Source organism: Melozone crissalis, unplaced genomic scaffold (genome assembly GCF_028551555.1).
Source record: "Melozone crissalis strain CALT ecotype California unplaced genomic scaffold, PUWL_Pcris_2 ptg000014l_1, whole genome shotgun sequence".
NCBI lineage: Eukaryota > Metazoa > Chordata > Aves > Passeriformes > Passerellidae > Melozone > Melozone crissalis.
This window is the reverse complement of record NW_026535792.1, coordinates 9,435,136-9,457,969: the sequence shown is the minus strand read 5'-3', so window position 1 is coordinate 9,457,969 and position 22,834 is coordinate 9,435,136. Positions and strand designations below refer to the sequence as shown.

The following is a 22,834-nucleotide window of genomic DNA, read 5'->3' as shown; positions in this document are numbered from 1 at the left end:
TTGGTTGACCTGAAAGATCACAGGAATTGGCTTTAATTCAGAGCCTGGTATGCTCTGTCTGGTTTGCTGCTGTGGGTGGGTTTTGTTTAAATTTGGACCAGTCAGTTACATTGCTTTTTCTTGAGTTTTTCTTCTTACTCTTGAGAAAATCTGGTTTTAACAGTACTTTCAAGCACTCCTCCATGATCATGCTATTTCTTGTGCTGATTGTCCTCAGGGTTTGGCCAGAGGGGTAGGGAGGTCTGGGGAGAAGAGAATGGGCAGCGGGAAGCAAGGGTGTGCTTTCAGTGTGGCCTCTAACATCAGTGTGTTTTGTTCCTTGCCTAAGAGGAATACTCTGAGTGTCCAGACAGCATGCAATTAAATTCCAAAGGTACTGGAGGGAACATTCCACATGTTTTTAATAATGACCCTTAGAAATTTAATGTGACCTTTTTTTTAGTATCATTTGGGATCTGGCAGTCTAGCTTTTGATTAGGTTGCAGAAGGGTTGCATTTTATATCAGAAACAAAATGATGTCTGTGTTTGGCTTGCAGAAAAGTACTCGAAATCTGTGTGCAATCCTCAGCAAAGAAAAGTTTTCTTTTATGAATGCAGTGTTTAACAAGCAAATACATTTCATCTGCTTTTTAACAAGGGGAATATTGCTGTGATTTAAAAGTCTGAGATATTTTCTGGGAGTGTTTCTCTATGTTCTTAGTGCAGATTTCTCTGTATTAGTGGGAATTACTAGTTGGTGGGACAAAATGTGATTGCAGAATCTTTTAGCTTTAGAAGGTCCTATTCAGTATTCTCCATGTGTGAAAATCTCACTAGCTGGCATTACAAGGGCAGAATCTTAATGCACTTCTTTGGGTTTGTTCTGTAGAGCATTGGTTTGATGTGGCCTCTGCCTTCTCACTGGCTAATCGAGCTCCACTGGGACTGGAGATGGGTAAGTAGCTATCTCACTTATCTTGTGCATGTCCATATACAAAGATACATGGTTACTTACCACGGAGATGGACAGGAAATAACAGTGGGGGGGGGGGGAGATCTTTACCTCATTAGTAACATTGCATTTCCTATAGTGCATATTTTTCATATATTAAAAGTTAATAAGATGGTGTTATCTTACAAGACTTAAAGAGAGATGTGATCATAGTAAATATGTCTAGAGCTTCAGAAAATATTACTAAGCTATTTTAAAACATTTCCAGAACTCTTTCCTTGCTATGCTTTATGTGTCAAACAGTAGTATTTTTTTATTCCTTGTTTAAAGTCTTAATGCCTGCAGCTACCATAATAAAATTAATGTTTCATATTATGTTGGATATAACAGTTACAGTTTGAGCCCCCAGTCTTGACTAGGGCTGTGGAGTAGCAGGGGTGGAGCAACACCTGTAGCAGGGTAGCTCCTCTCACAAGACATCGAAATGTGCCTGAACAAGACTCAGAGAAGTCCTGATGCATCCCCTTTATAGATAAGGAATTGACAGATTAAATTATACACTAAATTAATAGCTAAGTTACAACAGTAGGGAACAAAATCTTTCTTTGGAGAAAGCTTTGTTTATCATTCCTATAGGTATTGTGTATGTTTTGCAGTGGGCACACTGTCAACCAAAGCTAAGTTTAACTCAAACATAAAAGGTACTTTGCTGGCATCTTTTCATTGCCATTATATCAAAATTACTGTAGCTCAGATGCTGTGGCTTCAAATTGCTTCTTCCATATATGAACAGAGTGCTGCTTGTAAGAACAGATAAGAACCAAGAATATAGTTGGCACTAAATAAATAATACTTAATATTTTCATTCTTTTATAAATAACTGCCTTGCATTCTTCTCTCAAGTTTACACACATACCTGGATGGGGTTCTGTTTAACATAGATATTTTTTCCATTGTTTAGAGAAAATATATCAAGAGGAGAACTTTTCAATTAACTGCACATACCCCAAGTGTTAGAAAGGTCAATCACTTCTCAGGAAGCTTTGGAACTCCTGTAAAATGCTTCCATGTATTTATGTGTCTGAAAATATGAAGCAAAAAAATAGATGAACAAAAATTTTTAGAAAGAGGATTACTCAGAGATTAAAAATATAAGGAAAAATCCCATCATGGCAGTAACTGGCATCATCTCAAGCCTAGCTCGGTGTGGGAGACTCCCAGCCTTTGCACACCCACTGCATTGCTGATTGCCTTTGTGCAAAAGGTAATTTTGGAGGAAGTTTTGGAGAAAAATCCAGTAAGGTGCAATAGCCTTTGTGTTATATTCAGGGTATGAGCAGCTGATACTGGTTATTTTTGTTAGTGCTTAGCATGAAGCACAATTCTAGAAACTCCTTGGCTGAGCTCCCTGCACAGCATCTGACTGTGCAGTCAGCAGCTGGAATTACTGGGAGGGTGGAGGTGACACTCCTCTCCTTACTGTGTCTCTTGCATGAAACACTGAGCATCTCTAAAAATTCATCTCTAGTTTTGTGGGTGACTTTAGGTAGTTTGCATAGAGGTGATAGAGCCAATTCCTGCAAAATTTCAGCAGGCAGAATAAGTCCCCTGATGAGATTTCTGATAAGATTTGGAATATCTTTTGTAGCCTGTAGAAATCCTACTTTCACAGTTCTGTGATAGATCTAGAAACTTTTGATTTTGCTGAAATGTTTTTAATGCCGAACAGAAAAAAACTCTAAACTGATTTACTAAAAAAAGGCTTTCTTATGCAGTCCCCATCAAATTTACAAGGACTGTAACTTAACCTTTTCTTCTCAGTGTTGACATTGTATCTTGCCTTATTTTTACACAGTTCAGTGGAAGTTATGCTTGCAGCAGAATGCAAGCTCTTTCTGCATGTCAGTTTTGAAACATTTTCACTAGGCAAAGCAGTTTGAATCCCAAGAATAGGAGATATGGGCTCACTACCAGAGTAGTTTTACACAAACATTTAATTTGCTACTTTTCTGTTCTTTCTCTTTATTTTTTAAACTTCATTTATAGTGACTGTATTTGGTCTGCAGAAATGTGCAGAAGTAATCAGAATGTTTATTTTATCACCAAGTTTGTGTGACAACGTTTGCTATAAACCAATTTTCTTTAGGTTCCAAGAAAGTACAATTGATTAGATGCATATTTTCTGAATTATACAACAGATCACACCCAGCTGCACAGCTTTTCTCAGGTAAGTGAGCTATTTTATATTCCCCTTTTTCTTCCCTTCCCCAACTCCCTTAATTAATAAGGAAAACCAGACATCTATCTGCATGAGGCTTGTTTTAAAGTCAGTACATATATCCATGGAAAATAAATATCTAGTTACTAGGATTTATCCACTGGGGCCAGCTCCAATAATGAATTTGAAATAGGATTTTCTTACTACTGAAAAAAAAATAAAAATTCCTCAGACTCAAAGGTAAATCAAAGGAAAGTGGCACCCTGGTGGACCAGACAACCTATTGGCAGCACAGTCACATGAAAGCCTCAGAGGTTACTACCTCAGTATCAGCAAAGCTATTTTAGAGCTCACTGTGGAGTTTCACATCGTGGCTAAATCAGAATACTTAATAAACTGGCACCCAAATTTCACATGTTGCCAACCTCACTCAGTCCTTATGTGAGCCTTCCTTTCACTGCTTTGGAAGCTTCCCTTTTGAGCTGGAAAACATGGATACACAGCCCTATGTTTTGATAACTCAAAAAAAATTAATTTAGAACCAGCATTAACAGACTTACTGTGTGGATGTACAGGTAGGTGAATTTTATTGCAAAAAGCATGCTGGGTACATCTAAAGCAGATACTCTGAAATGAGAAAGACAAAATAACTCTCATGAAATCTTAGATATGTGCTTTTCTTCCAGTCTATGATGCAACTAGAGCCATTACAGGATTTTCTTCAGAAGCCAGCATTTTTAGATCATTACCTGTTTATGAGTAAAGTATCTGCTTTGCATGGGTTTTTTGGGATTTTTTTTTGGGATGCTTTGGTTTCTTTTGGGGGAATGGAAATGTAGGTCAGATATTTGAACCCATTCCCACACACATTCTCTTTTCTATCCATTCATTAATTTTGATTTGGAAAAGTTGCACTGGGGTTTTCTGAAATTTCTGAATTTGTGTCTCACGTCCCTGTTCTAACGTAAGAAGAGCCTCCCTATCCAGTTTGTATCTCCCAGAAGCCAAAAATGCTGGAGTGATGGCCTGTCCTCACTTTGAAAGGAGACTGTGGTGCACTGCAGGAGATGTAGTTGGACAGGAATGTTCAATCTATACAGGAGATCAGGAGCCAAGAAATGCTTGAACAGAGCTCCCACGGCTAAGCAGGGCTCTGAGCACCTCACTTAATCTGCAGTGTGACCACTCCCCGCCTGTAAATTGACACACACTTCCTTGTTTCACAAAGGCTTCAGGAGGATAAAAATCTGTGAAAGTTATGAGATTCTCAGATACTGTGATAAGTCCCAGGATAAACAAATGTTGAATGCAAAACAGCAGCTTGCATGGTACATATTCAAGGGCATGTGGAATGAATTAGAAAGATGAAGAGAGGGAGCAAAAAGAATGAGGATGGGAAGAAGCAGAAGGGAGGAAGGGGGGACAGAAACACTGCAAGTGTCACTGGAAGCTATGGGAGAATCACACTGAGTCCTGCACACTTTGGCTTAAACTGCAAATATTCTTGAATGTGTATATGAAGCAAACTGAGCCAACAGCTTAGTAAATGGGGGTTTTTGCAAAATTCCAGTGTTGACATTTTTGTGAAATGACCAAATGTAACTCCCAAAGAAGGGATCTTACTGTGTGCATTTAGAGCATAAGTGGCGATATTAAACCTAGGTTTTATTTACTATCTCACAATAGTCTTTTTTGGAGGGAGAACAATATAAGCGTGCTAAGAAAATTAATTTTCTGTACTATGCCCTGCCAGTGGTGTGAGGGAAAAGGCAAGTCTGGATGTAGACATATGTGGATCTGTAAATAATAGGCAATAAGGCCATACACAATTCCTTAATACACAATTCCTTAGCTGCCCTTTTTTTTTTCATTTTTTTTTCTTCAGAATGCATATTATAAAACTACATACTGGGAACAGCTTAATGGATTATTTTTCTGACAATGGAAAATAAAGATTAACCATTTACTCATTAAAAAAACAAATTCAATTTTAGAACTGCAGATTTAGCAAATATGACAGATCAGTTAGAGAAACTGCTGTTGCTTTCCAAAGGACTGAAGAGTGTGGTCAGCAAAGAAGAGGAAAAGCCATTTGGCATGGCAAGAAAGAGGTGACAAAACTCAGAGGAGAAAATGTAGGATTCATGTATATAAGGCTTTAATACAGTGATGCCATGTAGATGGTTTTGTCTTATCACAGGAAAGTGTGGAAAGCCTGCCATTGGGATGGGGAGTGTGTGTCCTTTTTGCTCCAGGATCACATCACAGGATGTGATGCATTCCTGTGCACAAGGACAAAACTCCCAGCTAAGCTTTCCAAAAAGGATTTAGGCAATGCACAGTAATTTGTGTTGGCTTTCTGCACTAGAGGTCAAAATTGCCACTGGTCATGCTAATGACAAGCCTCTGCTCGACTGCAGTGAAACAGCAGTGGCTGCAGATGAGCTGGGCTGATATTGCAAAACCTCTTTCAGCAGCAAGGAATGAGACTCAGGGTTAAATGGAAGGAGCTGAAACAGATAGCTGCTCATGATTTGCTGAGGAATGTCTCAAAGTCACTCTAAGGTATCTAATGCTCATGCTATTTACACTAGGCTGGGCTGCCTTAGAAGCAGATTAATATTTTGGGGTTTTTTTCCTCTTTGCAGTGATTCACTTTCTACTAAGAACAGTGGCTCATAAGAAATAACTGGCTTAGGTACTTCTCTGTGTCCACTTTGCATATACATGCATTGGAGGCATCTTCAGCCCCACAATACCCAAAATCTCCTTGATATTTATAGACTTCAGAAGCAGATTTTAAAATGCTATTTAGATGGTGTTTGAAATCCTCTTAGGCTCCTCATCTGTATTTGTGTGTCTAGATTCCATTTAAAATCTGATGCTATCTATGTGACACTTGAAATAGAACTTCAAAAATGTAGTTTTATAGTCTGATCTTTATGAAAAGTACTACATTTTTAAATCCTTCAGGCCGAACTGTTAAGATGAAAACAATCCACAACTGAAAATAGTGACTTTATGTTGTATTTTGAAGATTCTCTCTGCTGGTGACCAAGCATGGTAGATTTTGTGAGGCAAGATCATAAGCCTACTGAAATTAATAAAAACTCTTTGCTTTCAGTGAGCTTCACAACACACCCTTCACTGAAGTACATCCAGATAAACTTACACACTGTTTACTGAATTTTATTTGAATGAAAGTGAAAAGCAATGCAAGTGTCAAGAGAAAAACAGCTAAAAATTAAATGGGTAATAGACCGGCTGAACAACTGATGAAGGAGGTGGCTAAGTACCCAGAGGGGTTTGGAAGGAAAACAGCAGCTATTATTTGAATAAACATGTTTAAAATAATGAAATGTGTCTAAAGTGCATACAAGAAGTCCAGAAAACCAACAAAGGGTTTTAATCATAGATAGATTTCAAAACACAATATTCTGGAATTTGTTGTCAAAATTCTTTGGTATAGAAATTAATAGATTCTCAATGGCATGACACATCTTCTCATCACAGGAATGAAATACAAGGCATATAGTTTGCCATACCTTGTGACTTCTCTTCCCCACATCTGTTTAGCACAGTGGTTTTTAATTTTAGGATGTCACCACCACCATTCCCCCTTTCCTCCCGAAGCAGGCAGTGGGAGATCACTGCCATCTACAGATAGGAGATAGTATCACTAATGTTACAGCAAATTCTTGGAACACTTTCATGCTGGAACGTTTTTCTCTTTTTGCCTTGAGCACTTGTCTCCTCAGCCCTGCCTTCCTCTTAAAAAACCCCGCAAAGTCACCCAACACATGGAATCATTTCTTTGGCACCCTGATCATAATCACCCTCATTAAAGAAAAAGCATGGTACTGTAAGAATCTTAGAAACCCTGTAGTGTTTTAAGTGAAAGTTGAAAGGGGAAAAAAAAAGCAGGATTCACAAATGTGCTTTCCATTACTTATTATATTTGTCAAAATTTAGTATACATGTCAAAATTATAAATGGCTTCTTACAGCTTTCTCAGAAGGCAGCTGAGAGAAATAGCAAACTCTGGACATTTGTGTAGATGGATTGAGTAAGTGGGTACCTGCTTTCCACGTTCCACTGCCTGGGTCATGGTTTCAAGGTGACACATCAAGACAAGCAAGAATGGCACTGTAGGAACAGCAGAGATATAGCTTTATCTCAATTTAATCTATTTTATTTTCTTCCTCCAAAGAAGGGATTAAGAAAGTTGATAAAGCTTCATGTTATTTTTATTTATTGTAGAAGAACCACATATCTGCAGCCCATCAAAATACATTACAATTAATATAACCTTAAAAAGGAAAAAGAATAAAATTCATAACTTCCATCCTGTATCTTCTGTATTTAGATAGAAAGTTTTTAATGGTAACAAAAATCTCCATCAAACATGTCAGATGTCCATTATTAAGACAGAACATTCACTATTTTTTAACCTCTTTCAATAGGTGCTGAATTCTTGAAATTACTGCCCATCTGACAACATTAGAAAAATAATAGAATCACAGATTTGGCAAATTAAAAGCAGTCCAGTGTGCTCATCAAGGGTAAGTGATTTGGCAGCTTCCATTTCCATTTCTGCCATGTTATACTTGACACAGTAAAGAAATTGATGGGCAGAATCAAAAAGAACCTATTTCCATCTGAAATATCTAAGTGTGGTATTGGGCTCAGTGAAATTATTTTTACCTATGAACTTGGGAATTTAAGTCTGCAAGAGAAATCACAGCTGTAATATTTAGGTTAAGAAAAAGAAAAGGCAGAAGCTAAATGCAGTAATCTGTAATTGCAGGGGCTTTCATTTGCTGTCTGCCCAAATAGTCTCCTTCATGCACTGGAGAAATGCTTCTTATTTGTTTTCCAGGTGAGAGAAATTCCCAAGCTTTTTTGTCCTACAGTCTGTAGATTATCCTAGCAGCCAGAGTAGAATTCTGCTTTGGTTTGGGAGTCGATTGCAGCACAATAATATGATTGCTTCAAGGAACATATTATTGTACTCGCAACACCAAACAAGTCTATTTTTGGACAAGTTCAGAGAATAAAAGCAACAGTTAATCTGGTCTGATCATAGGGAAGGAGAGGTCTCTGACTCTGAAACCCTTTACCATCATTGTTTAGCACAACCAGTTTCCCCTTGATAGTCCCGTGCCCACTGAATTGCAGAAGATATGTCTGGTTTCCTTCAAAACTTCTGACAATTTGAACCCAGCTCATAAGAGCAACTTCAAAAAATACAGGCTGAAAGTTTAGGCCCCACTGAAGTCAGTGGCAAAAGTCCTGTCAGCTTCAGTAAGGTCAGATTTTCATTCGTGCTATTGATTCAGCTGCTACCTTTAAATATAACAGCTTTAAGGTTGTTTCTACAGAAAGTCAGTGTCAGATGTGTTTATTATTTTAAACCACACAATTTCTTTAGAAAAGTAAATATCTGAGTACCTTTACATTTCAACGAGCAAGATAGGAAGTCTGACAGGAGGCATGCCTGTGTTTCACACATTTTTAACATATATTTAATTGAAATGGTTTTATGGAAACTACAGAATGAAAGCTGCTTTTTTCCCCCTCTCCCTCTCAAAGGGCGTTTCTATATGTAGCCAGGAGGTGGCATTCCTGGGTAACAGTTAAAGGAATTCGTATACACAATTTCTCTTTTGCATTTGAGAGAGAAAAAGGTTTATTACTATAGTGGCAGTTAGTCAATTAACTGAGGCTTAAACTAATGCAATAAATTTGCTTTATATATTCTTTCTTTTATGAGAAGTGGCAAAGTTATCCAGTAGTAGACATTAATCTTAATGATGAGACAGCAGGGATCTGGCAAGTTATATCCATCTTCCTGTAAAGTATTTGATAGTAAAAGTCCTTGTCTTCAGTTACCTCGTTTTGTTCCTCCAAAAAAGCCAGTTTGCAATAATTCATTGGCCACAATAATACCCACTAAATACATTTATAAGAACAGTTAGGATATCTGAGGGGGGAAAAAAACCCAGTTGAATTTTATCCAGTCAATGAATCTTAATCAGATTTTTCAGAGTCTGATCATTGCCATTTGTGATCCAGTTGGTCTATGGAGTATTGCCATATTTAACATCTGTGTCACATCATGCCTTTCCTGTTGCCTCATTGATCAACAGACAACATGTGATGTTTCCCAGATGTTCAAACACGGCAGATCCCAAAAGACCTATTAAATTACCCTGAAAGCAAAACAACATCTATGTTGTAGAAGTTTTGTTAAATTCAGGTATGCCTGAATATTCACAAACTTGCTACAAGATACTTACTGATATTCAAATTGCTTTTACAAATCAGTCCAACTCTGAAATGTCCACATTGTGTATTATATAAGGACTCTGTGTCACAGAGTCTATAAAATTTTCTGTTCTGCAATATAAAGCAAGTTAAAATAGAATTAAACATCTACTTACACATTGAGAAGATAAACTACTGGGTTTTTTACTTCATTTTACTATTTGTCTCCTTTCACTACTGGCAATCTGTGTCCTTGCAGATTTTTACTCAGATTTATTGATGATTATATATTTTTTTCTCAGATAAAGCTGAATAAACAATGATTTTTTTTAAGCTTGTACATTGCATTCTCTAAGCAAGGCAAGGCAGTTGTGCTGCTCTTCAGTGTGGCCTTTTTCTGCTGAAAAACATCATTATAAAGATCAAGACTTAGTAAGATGCTACTTAAACCTTTTTTCTGTGCCTGAAAAACAGTGACATAAAATTCTAGATGGGATTTCAGGCAGCAAATGTGATCCAGCTTACACCAGCATGGTACAACATTTTGCTTTGAAACAGAATGATACCATAGTTTATGATATGGTAACTTTAACATTACTATGAATATCCTTCACACCTTTCTGAAGCTAGTTCTACTCTTCTAGCAACATTTCAACTTCATTTTTTGTGCTGGCATTTTCAGCCATGAGAGTCTCAGCGTTTTCTGATGAACACAGGCAGCTGTATGCAGAAAATCGGTACCTTTATTTTGTCACCTGCGAATCAGCAGCACAGAGAACTCAGGTGCGATCTGTTTAAATCAAAGCAACATTTCTCCACATTACTCCAATGACTCATCAAAACTTTATTTTGCCTTACTCTTTAATAAGAAGAAACATAGCTACTTGAAAAAGGCCACCTCAAAGCGAGATCTTCCTTCTGTACTTATTGATGATACCATCAACATTTGTTTTTCTCTTAAATCAAATAGGTTTTACAATAGATAAATGCAATTTTTTCTTCCCCAGAAAAAAAGGTTAAGAAATTTCAGCTCAGAAATGGCCACATATTTATTTTTGGTATTTTCCAATAGAAAAAAAGGGTTTTTTTTCCTGGTGGATTTGTTCCCTTGCTGTACCTCCACGCAGCAGCTGCCCCCGGACCCCGGTGCTCGGTTCCGCTGCCGCGCTCAGCCCGCGGCTCCCTCGGCTGCCCTGGAGCAGCCCCACACTGGGATCTGCTCTGGGGGCTGCAGGCCCTGCAGGCAGCTCTGCCACAGAGGACTGAGCAGCCAGAGCAGCTGCTCGTGGGAAGTAATGCTGCTGCACTGACTACAATGAGATTCGAAGCTTAAATGGTGTTTTTTCTGATTTGGTCAGAAAATGGAAGTGTTTCCTTTTAGGGCAATTGACTTATCCAAAAGAAATCATCTTACAGTGGTTTGTCAAGTAGAAAACTGCAGGTGAGGAGGAAATAAAAATGCTCTGTGTATCCTGGATTAGTAACACTCCAGTATTTTCAGGTTTGACTCCACTGTGGAGTAACTTTGGACAGTCATATCTTTATTTCAATTTAGACACATAAATAATTTTTGTTGAGCAGCCTAGTGTTGTCTGAGAGCACTGAGTGCCCAGGTGACATGTTAACTACAAAACCTGTTTTGTTTCAGTGATACAAGGAACAACACCGGCACAAAAGTTACAAGATCTCAAAGTTGGAGCTGTCCAGGAGTCCATCCACATGATGGAAGATAATTTGCAAGATTAGAACTGCTAATTTTTAGAAACTTCAGAATGACAGAGCTGCATACACAAAAAAAGGAGATTGTTGAGTTTTTAAAATTAGAGTATCTACTTATAGTACAGACTGTACAGATATGTAACTTAAAAAATACTCTGTCTAGATTTTGAACTCACCTGAATTGTTTATATGTCTTTTTAAAAGAAACACATAATTAGAACCATCTTTATTATTTAATGACAGAAGGCCCAGCAAACTTTTGTTTTGTTATTGACACTTGCAGAACAACAGCCAGAGACTTAGCAAAGTGAGGACAGAAGGTATGTGCAGTATCATGGAGAAGCATGTGGAATACAAACACATGCAGGAAGGAGACAAGAAAAGCAAAGATCTGCATAATGGTAAAGCAACACATATGGAAAGTCAGCTTGAGAAGAACAGTCACATATGCCAAAAATAATTCACTAGCTACATTTAGTTAGAAGATCTGGGGAGCAAACATAAGCATCCTAAACAACTGCAGTAGGTTAGCCAGAGTGTCTGCTGGCCCCAGGGTCACATATTCCTGCTCTAACTGCCAGCAGTGTCCCTTTGGAATGAGGGGCTTTCCAAGTGCTGGCCAGGGCTGGCTGTGGAGGGAAAACTGTCTGTTCTTTCCGTTTCTCATGATTTCTTATGAAATGTATACTGCAATGTAAAGCCCTTTCAGAAATACCTGAGCCAGTTGATCTGTGCAGAATGTGCTGATCTGCAGAATTGCATGGTTGTGTTCTAGAAACAAAAATGTAGTGTTGGCCTGCTCCTGCTCATGAACACATCTTTGTGTGACCAATTCTTTTTGTTTAATTATAAATAATTATTTAATTTAACTATATAGAAAGGCTGCTAAAACAGCCACATGAGGTATCCTTACTGTCCTGGACATATTTTGCAGAAGGATTTTCTCCTGTTCTTGTTATTGGGGTAATTTGCTGTTGGCATTGCTTTCACAGTGTCAGCTCTCAAGTTTGTTATGTGACATCTATAAAATAATGAAATGGATGACATTTGGGACTGATTTCACCAAGTGTTCTAGTCCTTTGGATTTCACCCTGGAACACTATGTTTTATATTACTTCATTTGCTTGGGTCAAAACTTAAGAATCAGTGTCAATTGAGTTTAGTAATCCCCTATTTTTTCTAGAATTGTCAAACTAGGTGAATCTGAGCCTGCTTTACTTTGAAGGCTTTCTACAAGTTTGCTCTTGAAGAGTGGGTTATTTGCCGCTGTGGGTTATTGGCCAACTGCTCTTTCAAATGGCATCATTTTCCTAGAGGAAATAATTTTTTTCCAAATGCTTGTTTTCTAAACAATAATTTTCAAGTATGCCCTCTTCCTGTGACCAAAACCACAGCCTATTGCCACAATTTTGATGACTAACATGAAAACTAACCAGGTAATCTGCACTGTCATTACATACAGATAATCCTTACAGACCATTAATGGATATCACACCATGTCTGAGAGTCTTGCTCACTGTTGTTTGTAGTTGCTCCTGCCCTGGATCAGGTGAGTACCTCAAAGTCTCCTTCTAATGCCTTGTGTTGAAATGTATTGCATGATAAGCTGATGCACAGTAATTTCTATTTTCCTAAGGCCTAAGTATTTAAAAAAAAAAAACTTTAATAATGTAGTCAGCATGGCCCAGAATCAGATACAATAGCATTTCATTGCAAACTCATCTTTCCTCCCTTTCTTGATGTTTTCTTTTATGGCAGTAACCACCAAAGACCCTGACTGTATTTCAACGACAGTTTTCATTATTTTTAAGAGACATTCAAATGAATGTGAATGTAGTTGGCTTCAAATTCCAAGTAAATTCAAATGCTAAGATGCCTCTAGATAATTTAAAAAATACTTCTAGTTTTCATTTTACTGGAAACCTAATACTTTGTGTGGCTACTACTGCAATTTCAGCTGTTACAAGTAAGATGATTTGTTCATTGAAAACCAAACACCTATAAGATTGTTTATCATATCTTTAGATTGAGTTTCTGATGACAGTGCTTTCCTCATAGTATTAACCACACTGAAATGCAAGTGAATTATAAATTTAACCTTTTATTCAAGACTCTATCTTATTTGAATTTCACAGGGCCAATTTTCAAGCACAGTTCTCCATGTGAGCAGGCAGTGCATATTTTCTAGTCACTACCTTGATTTGAGCCCAGTTAGGAGTTCTGTTTGTGCAAATTCCATTGTCCATTTTAGCACACCTGATTCAGTAACATGTTGGAGCCATTATGAATTCCTCTCATGCACTTTAATGTTTCCTGAGTAGTGGAAGTGTAATTGTTGTTTGAATAGCCAGACATCTTTTGCCCTGAAGGCCTCCTCTATGAAGAATTTTTCACTCTGCCTTTGTAGTGCTATGCCCTAGCCTATCTTCTAACAACTTTAATAGAAGTTTTTCTTTCTGTCATATCAGCATTTATCTGAACCACTCCGCAATTTTTTTGGTAGTATTTATAATTTCTCTCATTTTATAGACTAAGTCACTAACTTTGCATAAAATTTAAGGATTATCACCCAGCAAATTACAACCTCTTTTTTTTTTCCATGAGATATAACGATGTGATTATAAAGCCTTCTAGACATTCCTTAGCCACTGTGTCTTGCTGGCTACAAACTATGACTTTTACTTATATCTGAACTGAATACCAGTGTCCTTCAGGGTGCCTCCACCAAGTCATTGGTACCTGGACAACACGAGTTGGCTCATTAATTAGGTTTTCGTCTTGTCTGTATCACTAAGCAATTAGGCTATGAAGTGAAATTCCCACAGGGAATTTCCCACTTGCAAATTCTTCAGCAGAGACAACATGGCTGCTATCCTTGGGCAGGATTTTTTTGTAAAATAAAAGAAGTTGTAGACATACAGCCTTACTAAAGTTCTTTATCTAATCCAATTTTACAGCTAACACCCACAGCAGCTCCATAATCCATTCATTCCCCTCCACAGTGATTTATTTCAAACTCCTTCCTTTGCTCTGGTCCAGCTGTTCCTAAAGCTGAAGATTAACCAAAGCTGCCTTGTCTCCCTAATTCTACAGTACAGTAAGGGCTTGCTTTAATTCCTTTTATGGAGCTCAAATATCCTAGTTTAGGCCTTATTTCCTCACCTGAGGTGTCTACAAACGTGTCTCTAATTTAAGCCATAACTAATTTGGCTCTGACAGTTAACATCTTGCTGCCAGTTTCAATTAGGGAGGAGAAACAACTGCTGAAATCAGATGTCTGTGGTGTAATCATGTTTACTTATAAGGAGGCCAAAAATGCTCTTTCCCTAGACACAGGGATAACATGGTGATGGCAGGCTTCTTTCAAACATTACCAAATCCCTGAAGGACTTCACCTAACAGTTTGTCTTCCAGAGCAAATGTTCATTGGTGCTCTCCTCTTTGCATTTCTTCTGCCTCTCCTCTACAGAGAGTCCTTTGTCAAGCCAGATCCTTAACTCATTAATGTCTTTGTCTTTACACTTTGTTTCTTAGTGGTATAATAATTTTTTCTAAGTAGGAACAGTGATTCCTTTCTCCCAAATTACATTGTGTCAACCAGTATGAAAGTTCTTGTATTTTTTCTTCCTTGCTGTTCTAAAGAAGTAAGAGCACACACTCTGAAAATGTTTTTCTCTCCCAACCCAATCAAAATGCAGTGAGCATGACAGTGAGTAACAGAGAGCCCTGCTGCAGCCAGTAAAGCTTATCTCTGAACTGCTCCCCAGGTCCCTGCATAAGTTTCAGCTGAATCATAACTCCCAAGTATCCTTACAGCCAGGATCAAGCAGCATTATCACAGAGCTTATCTTGCCCAGAATCTGAGCATCGCTTGGAATTGCTGTGCCATGAAGGCAGGACCCCATCTCTAATTTATATCAGCACATTCCTGAGACAGAGTCATATTTCAGTATATAATCAGTAAATCCCTTATATAGCAACCCAGCAAACAACTAAAACATCTTCAGCAGAGCCCTTTCTAGTCTATCTGCTCTTCTGAGAGAGAGACTGTGCCCTTTGGAACCCTGAGCAGCATCACTGCAGGTATGGAGCCACACTACCAAGTGGATTTTTTCTGGTGCACAGCATCAGCCAGGTGTGTTCAGGGCTGCTGCAAGAGCTTTCATGATTTGAAAGCTATAATTAAATTACCACCTACAATAATGGACCTGAGGTTAATGAGCTCAGACAGAGATGCTACGTTGAACCACCATAATGAGATATTTTCAGCCTTATTGTAAATAAGACAGATGAAACCAGGCAGCTGACTGGCCTTTTGGTACTGGGGCTGTGCTCCCCACGGGAGAGGTGCCCTGTGGATGCCTGGGTGGTGCTCCCTGCAGGAGGGATGCCCTGTGGGTGCCCTGTGGGTGCCCTTTGGGTGCTCCCCGCTGGAGGGATGCTCTGTGGATGCCCTGTGGGTGCTCCCCGCAGGGTGGATGCCCTGTGGATGTCCAGTGGATGCCCTGTGGGTGCTCCCTGCAGGGTGGATGCCCTGTGGATGTCCAGTGGATGCCCTGTGGGTGCTCCCTGCAGGGTGGATGCCCTGTGGATGTCCGGTGGATGCCCTGTGGGTGCTCCCCGCAGGTGGATGCCCTGTGGATGTCCCGTGGATGCCCTGTGGGTGCTCCCCGCAGGTGGATGCCCTGTGGATGTCCAGTGGATGCCCTGTGGGTGCTCCCTGCAGGGTGGATGCCCTGTGGATGTCCAGTGGATGCCCTGTGGGTGCTCCCTGCAGGGTGGATGCCCTGTGGATGCCCTGTGTGTGCTCCCCGCCGCCGCCGTCCCCTCGCAGCCCCCGCCCGCTCCCGCCGCTGTCTCCATGCGACAGCGCAGCGTGGGCGTCTCCCAGCGTTTCATTTGCATATCTCGGCGAGCAGCCAATAGACGGGCGGCGTTGCCGCTACATTTGCATGTGCCCGGGCGGCGGCCAATGGGGCGGCGGCGGCCGGGCGCGCGGAGGGCGATGCTCCCGGCGGCGCGCGGGCGGCGCAGCGCGAGGCCGGGCCGGGCGCGGGGACCTGCCGGGCGCGGGCGGCCCTGGGCCGGGGCGGCCGCGGGGCAGCGGCGGCGGGACCATGTCGGTGGCGGGGCTCAAGAAGCAGTTCCACAAGGCCAGCCAGGTACTGGGGCCGCGGCGGGGCCGGCCGGGCTTTGCTGGTCACGGGCGGCTCGCCCAGCGCCCGCTCCCGCACGGGCGGCGGGTCCCCCCTCCGTGTGTGGCAGCATCACCCCGGCACCCCCGGGAGTGTTTCACCCCGCGTCCTGCGCTTGTGGCTTTGCCTGTCAGCTCCCTGTGCTGTTCTCACTGCAGAAGGGAGCCCCTTCCATTCTTTTGCTTGGGGCTTCAGGTCTTTCCTCTAGTTAATACCATTTGTTATTTAGTGGTGGGTTCGTGTTCGTGTTTTGAGGCCTCAGTTAAAGCTACAGCGTGTGTGAGAGCAGCTTTCCCCTAAAGAGTCCATTGTTTTGATCTGCCACGAATTGCTGGTTTGTTATCCTACCTGGAATGCCTTGCATTTGTCCTGTAGAGGGTATCAGATGTTTCTAGAGTTTTCCCTTCTTTTCTAGATCCTGTACTCTTTATCTTCTCTAGAGTGAATCTTCATCTTCTTCTGACCCCTTTATCTCTTTTCTCTTTTATATGTGCTTTGCTTTAATAGTTTAGCTGGTTTCTTTTAAGAGAGAAGCGCCTTTCTGCCAAGCAGGAAGCCTGAATTCCATGGCAGGATGATGCCAGTGCCAAACCCTGCATCGATGCGGGGGCTTTAGGATGTGCCTGCAGTGGGATTCTTCCACTCAAGGTTTTTGGAAGTCTCAACTGCTTTGCTTGCTCGTTCCAAGTCAAAGAGATCTGTATTTCTGCTGGATGTCATTAATTATAATGGTAACATTGAAATTAGAGTCAGTAACCTGTTCAGTAAAATCTGACAGCTGCTCTTGTCTTGGTGGGAGTGAGGAAAAGAAAGGTTCTTTGAGTGCTTGGCAGTTGTCTTTCTAGGTCTTCCTTCAGCTATGTGGCTTGTCAGCAGCCCAAGTGCAGAATCTGCATTTTGTTTGGATACAGAGATGCTAAATATTTGTATCTAATGTTTCAGTAGTGTGCTCTCTTTCATGGAATGTACTGATCCTGAAAAATGTTGTGAATTGGTATCTTTTAGTTAACTTTCACTGTTCCTTTGAGAAAATGCTGAATCTGTAAAGTAAACAAATCCAAGGACAATTTATTAAACATTTTGGCTTGTTTTGGATCTGATATGCTGGGAAGTGCTGCAGCCTTTGCTGTAGTGAGTTTGTAACTCAGGAAGCAGATGATACATAACTGAGGAAGTTTGAGAGGTAACCACAGCAAGAGCCCTCTTGTCTAGCAACTGGTAACAGTGCAGGTTACTTAATCCTGCTCAGATGTCAGGTAAACAAGCAAACAAAAGGATGGGTGGGATCTGATACAGGCAGGAATAATGGCAGAAAGGAGCTCTAGAATATGTTGAATTTGACTGCATTTATTGGAAAGTTGCAGTATGACTTCCAGTATTCCATACAGCGAGGAACTGCAATGCATAACTCATAAGAATATTCTTCTTCTCAAAATGGGTCAAAGGTAAAATTTCAACTTATTTTCAAATGCAAGAAATTCTAAATCAGTTGATTGAAAAAGTCTGTCATTATTAGGAAATTAAAGTTCAAGAATAAGATACTGGTTGGTTTTTTTGTTTGTTTGTTTGTTTGTTTTTTGTACATAAGGTAACAGAAGGCCCTTCTTAAAAGCTCATTCTGTAAGAATTCAGATAAGATGTTTGGGGAAATAACAGAAGAACTAGCATATATATGTAGTGGATCAAACCAGCCATGTCTAAACAATGAAACTGCTTATCTCAGGCACACAGAGGCACAGTCATGCCCAGATGTATAAAGTTGTTGAACTAACAGAAATAAGGTGGGACATGAAAAATGGCAATATTGGGATTCCATCTTTTAGAAGAATTCTTTTACAAAATGCTAAAGCAAGAAAATGCAGAGCATGAGAGGTATTTCTCTACAGAAGATTTGTTAAATTTCCAAGTGCTGTGGGATCACTTAAGGAGACAGAGACCTTTGTGTACTGAGTGGATGAAAGATGTCAGTGGTAACTGTTAACAGCAGAGACAGACATTGCTTGGGGAAAGAATGAAATTAATTCCTTTAGTGTTCCCAAAGGAGAATGGGGGCAGATGACAAAAACTGGCAAATGTCCCAGAGGACATTGAGGAGTACTGGAGGGAATGAGACTACTGTCAGGACATGTGATTAAGGAATAAGAATAATAGAATAATATTTGAAAGCTAACAGAACCTAAGGACAAAAAATCTGAAGGCTGAAGCAAGTGTATTAAGACAGTCTGTATTTAACAGTTCATTCAGAAATATGAATAAATATCAAAAATGGTACATATATACTATATCCATGCTAAAGTAGACTTCTGTTCAATGGAAATAAATTGCAATTCTAAATGAAATATAGAGTAGTATAGATAATAGTTATAAAAAGATAAGGTAAAATAAATGGAGTTATTCTAAATTCTGCTTGAACCACAGAACTTTTTTGCAAAAAACTGCATTTCAATTCTGTGCTTGTAAAAACCCTGTGTATGTACAGCTTTTGTTGACTAATGGTGATCGCCTTTGTGTGTAGGCTTAAATTCTAAGTGCAGGAGTCCAGGAAAACAAAAATGACTTATGATTTGATAAATGCAGTTGAGCTTTCTGGGATGTTTGATGCTTGTCAGCTTGGTTTGTCTGAAGTTACACTTAAGTAAATGAGTGTTTGCTTTATGAAGGGTCAGCAGCTAACTTTTTATGGTTACTAATACCCTTGCCAAAATCAGGCATGACAAGCTATTGCAAACTTGGCTGGTGTAGTAAAAATCACCGTGGGTCTGTTTGTAATCCAGTAATTCACAGGAAGTGTTTGCGTGGTTTTCCCCTAGAATTTTTTACCCAATTGTTTTTATTTTCCACTGAAAATTGCATGTTTGGTTTTCACTGAAGTGTCAGGCAGTGAGATCTAGAAGACAGCTCTTGTGTTACACATCTAACACAAGATGAGACACAAGAGTTTGAGCTGTTTTTCTGTACATTCAATAGATAAAGATGCAGTGCTGCTCCATTGTCTGTCCCCTCATGATTGCTTCCCCTGGTGTCGTGGCATGGATAGAGCTGAAGCTGGGATGTATCTCAAAGTTTCTGTGTCTGTTATGAAGTGATAACACCCTTCATGTTATCAGAATTTTCTTTACTATGCTTTCTACTTAGGTCATAAGTTTAAATTGAAGTTCTTTAATTGAACGTGATCTGCAATGAGGATCTCTTCCATTCTCTCCTTTAAATATCAGTGATGATTCCTTGAGTATAACTCATTTAACTCATGAAATACCAAGCAGAACCTGTGAAGTGTCTTTCCACCTCTCACTGGCTGATAAGCAGGGCAGGCTGTTTCTCAGGGCTGATTAATTCATGTGCAACTCCCATAAAATACAACTTTTTTTTTTTAATATATATTTTTAAATTAAGTTTTGTGGAGTTGTGTTTGCAGTGAGAGTTTGTGTCCTGTTGCTTTCAGCCCTGCCAGATCAGATCTGTTTTGCTGCTTTCAGCTGGAAGGCTTTTGCTGTAGGTGTGTGCATGTGCCTGCTGCTGCTGCAGGCCTGGCTCTGTGCGTGTGGGGTAACCCGGGTGGTGGGAGGGCTGCATCTTCTGGTGGGTGCTGGGAGTATTTTTAGAGCTTGGAAAAGCAAGAAGCACAGAGAGTGAATAAGAAAGCCTTAATAGGTGTCAGATTCATTTCTAATTTCTGCTGTGCTCTAAAACCACAGCCAGGCTAGGATCTCTCTGTAATGATTTGTGATTTTTCAAACTGCTGGGAGGCTGGTGAGCTCAGAACCTCCCTCCCTTAGGGTGCTTTGAAGGCTCAGTCCTGATACTGCCATAGGAAATCTGTTGATTTTCAATTCACACTTAATAAATACATTTTTTAAAATTAATTATAGCTGAAGGCTGTGTATAGAAGCACTTTCACTTTCAACAACTTATTCGTGTAATATTTCTTAGGCTTAGGTTCTTAGAGGTAGTGGAAAGTAATGCTTTTCTGAGAAAAGAAACACATCTGCCAGTATTCACGATTATTGTCTTATTTGTAATGTGGTCATCAAGAGCTCCTGTAGCCTCTGCAGGCTGGGTTCTTAAACCTTCTCCCACTGTCAGTGAAGGAAGAGAGGCTCCAAGAGAGTGTGAGCCAGGAGCTGGTTCTGTTGTCTTTGGACAGAGCCAAAGGGGAAACAGATTTTCTAACTGAAACAACCAAAATCTTTAACCTAGTGTAATAAATATATAAATAATATGCTCTGTGTTTTAATTTCTTATGTATCCTGAATGACATTTGTCTTTTCAAGTGCTGCAATTTTTTAATGGCCTTTTTTCTGTTTTTTAATCTTTTTCAAACTTTCAGCTGTCACCAACAGTTGCAGGGATGCTGCTTCATATATCCCAGGTTTCTGCTTTTTATCCATTGATTTGTGTGGCATTTTGATCCCATCTGTTGGAGTGAAAAGCAGATCAGAACCAAGGCCACCTTGTTCCCCAGACAGAATAAGTTGTGTGATTGGATTTTATTGTTGGATTATTATGGATGGTGGTGGTGTTTTTTGCTGTTTTTTGGTGATTTTTTTTCCTTGTTCTCTTGACTATTTTTCTTTTCTGTTATGATCTAGATACTAGCCTAGACTTAATATTTAAGCTTCTTATAAGGTCCATGTTGACACTGAGTCAGTACTCAAAAAACTTCACTTACACAAGGGCTTGATAGCAAAGGAAATATTTTGGTAAACTGTATACAAGGAGAACTTGAGCTTGACAGTGAGACTTGAAAGGAAACTTTACTGCCTACATCTAGTTGTATTTACTTCCTAGGACTATAAGCTGTTATCATACAGTGTGTTAGAGATGCTGTCTTTTCTCAGCCAGTGTGAATTTGGCATGATAAATCCATGACAATCATGCAGAGAAAGCTTCTGTCCTGTTCCTAATTTTTATTTGATAGTTGGATTTACTTTTCTTCACATCTTACAGAATTGTGGAAGCAGGACAGTGGTGAAAAGGACAAGACAATTTAGTTTCTTTTCTGATATGTTTTTAAATGAATACCTGTACTTCTACATTTGTATTTATCAGCTGCTAGGGTGGCCTGGCAGTGAGGCAGAAGTGTAGCAAAAAGCTGTGAGTGCTTCAGTTAGCACAGCACAAGTCAGCAGAAGGTGGAGGTCATGTGCTCTGCAGCCTTGAACAATGCAGCTCCCACAGCCTGCAAGGGGGATCATAATGCAGTAACTCAGAAACCTAGCAGAGGTGCAGCTGCTACTTGGAAGGAGGTTATTTATATTTTACACATCAAATATTTATATTTTAAAGTCTGAATGACATTGAAAAAGAATAGAGAGTGGCATAATAGAGTGGGAGCTGAACTTTCTCCTTGAATTCATCTCCTTTTATAGCTTGGCTTTGCTGTAGAGTTTTGCACAGGCATCCTGAAAGTTGGAGTGAGAGCTGGCACTCCATGCCAGGCTCCTGCTGCTGCCTGAGTCACTGCGGCACATGCTGGGTAATCCATTGCAGTGCAGGCTCCTGAGAATCCTGCAATGCTGAGAAACAAACAGCCAGGGCAAGGAAGGCAAGGCCAGCAGCAGCACTGCACTGAGATTTTCTTCAGCAGCACTTGAAGTTACGTGGAGTTGCAGCGTGCCTGCAGTTTCTGTAAACACACATGTAAATAAAATATAAAATGCATCCCGTTCTTCACAGCTTCTGTAAAAAGCACGTAAACCCCAGACTTGCTCTTATGATGATAATGGTAGGGACAAAGTGCTTCTGTTTATGTTAATGCCACTTTCACCCCAGTTTATTGCCATAGTCTAATTCTATACTGTGCTGAGTTCTCACTGTTGGTCTCTTTTCTGTTCAGGGAGAGGAAGGCGCTGCTGGAGTTTTATGGCTAGTTGAGAATTGAACCTGTAGGTTTTAACAATGCTTTTCAGAAGTCCACTTAGAAAAGAGCCATTCAAATATCAGGTTGCACCTTCTATTCGATTTTCTAGAGCCCCAGTGTCCTTTCACTGTGTACATGTTTGTGTTATCAGAGTTACTGAGAGTTTTATGCATTGATGGGAGAATATTCCAGTTAATTTCCTGCGACATCTCAGATAGCAGCAGCTGTGCACGTGAAACAAAAATAACTTGGCCTTACATACTTGCTATTCAAGGGACAATGCCAAGCCTCTGAGGAGAATCAATTCTGATTCCTTACCACCCTAATTAAGGTGCATTTTTGATACTGTACTTGTGTTTAATGAACTGTAATGGCTACAGTGAAATTAGTCTGGTTAACAACTGAACATGACTTAAGAAATCCAGGACTCAAAGGAAATCAAAGGGTTCTAAAATTCTGTTTTCTATCATTGCAGTCAGGTTACAGATCTAAGGTGAAAAAGTAGGGAAGGTATTTAAATTTTTTTTTCTTAACCAAAGAAAAAAGAAATAAAATATAAAAATCAGTGGTAATAGTCCTAGGTAATAACATCCCCTTTATTCCCTTGTGTTTTGCAAGTGCTGGTGGGTCTTACTGTTCTCCT

The 22,834-nt window shown here is 39.8% G+C and overlaps 1 protein-coding gene across 3 annotated transcripts in view; it reads left to right on the top strand.

Annotated features, from left to right (window-relative positions):
* Positions 1–908: 908 nt before the first annotated feature.
* Positions 909–22,834, top strand: part of SH3GL3 (SH3 domain containing GRB2 like 3, endophilin A3) — a 57,529-nt gene continuing 35,603 nt past the window's right edge. The window contains exons 1-5 of one of the 3 annotated variants that reach the window (XM_054272633.1): positions 909–935; positions 3,079–3,159; positions 7,614–7,712; positions 11,420–11,537; positions 12,599–12,685. The gene's annotated coding sequence lies outside the window, so the exon portion shown is untranslated. The remainder of the gene's footprint in view (positions 936–3,078; positions 3,160–7,613; positions 7,713–11,419; positions 11,538–12,598; positions 12,686–22,834) is intronic. The other 2 variants (XM_054272634.1, XM_054272636.1) reach the window with 2 other exon arrangements.